Here is a 946-nt window from a genome sequence, read left to right as displayed (position 1 = left end):
CATGACTATGATCCATTTTAGATAGTGACAGTGTCGTATATCATGATGATGAAGTGGATGCCATATCAGATACTGCATTAGATGCTATAGAAGGGGATAAAGCAGATGCTGTAGAAGTTCTCAATGTGAGTTTAACAGCTAGCATAATCAATTTTATTTTAATCTGTTTTTGTACTTTTAATGCATATCAGTGCCGAAATTTTGCACTGTGCATGATGACTACCTGAGTTTGCTTTTTTATAGTGGATCTAATTACCTAAACTTCTCTAAAACTTTGTCACTTCAAATATTGTATTTGTAATTTTATTGGAGGAAGAGCAGTTACAAAGCTTTATAAGAATGGCATCAAAGTGTTTCAACACCTCATACTTATAAAGATGTATATTATGGGAATGTTTGGAAAGAATTTTCTTCTTTTAATGGTGTCCTATTTTTGTCTACATCTTTTAATTATGCTCTTCACCTCAATGTTGACTGGTTTAACCCCTTTGAACGTACTCAACAATCTGAAGGAGTAATTTATCTTTCAATCTTCAACTTGCCACGAAGTCAGAGGTTTGAACAGACAAACATAATATTAGTTGGAATAATTTCAGGCCCAAAAGAGCCGGAATTGCACATTAATTCATTCTTACAGCCAATGGTGAGTGATGTAATGAAACAATGGCATGATATACAGATGTTAACTTCTTCCAATACTCCTGTTGTTCGTGCAGCACTTTTGTGTGTTGGTTGTGACATTCCTGCAGCAAGGAAGGTATCTGGTTTTCTTGGAAATAGAGCAACAAAAGAATGTTCAAGGTGTAATTTGTCTTTTCCACAGACCACTTTGGTGACAAGCCTGATTATACAAATTTTAATAGAGAAGCGTGGGACAAACGAGACAATAACTGTCACAGATTAGTTGCAATGCAACATAAAAATGGTGCAACAAAATCTATAAAAG

This window comes from Amphimedon queenslandica, unplaced genomic scaffold (assembly GCF_000090795.2).
Source record: "Amphimedon queenslandica unplaced genomic scaffold, v1.1 AMPQUscaffold_13370, whole genome shotgun sequence".
Classification (NCBI taxonomy): Eukaryota; Metazoa; Porifera; class Demospongiae; order Haplosclerida; family Niphatidae; genus Amphimedon; species Amphimedon queenslandica.
The sequence above is the reverse complement of the archived record's forward strand: the minus strand, read 5'-3'. Positions refer to the sequence as shown.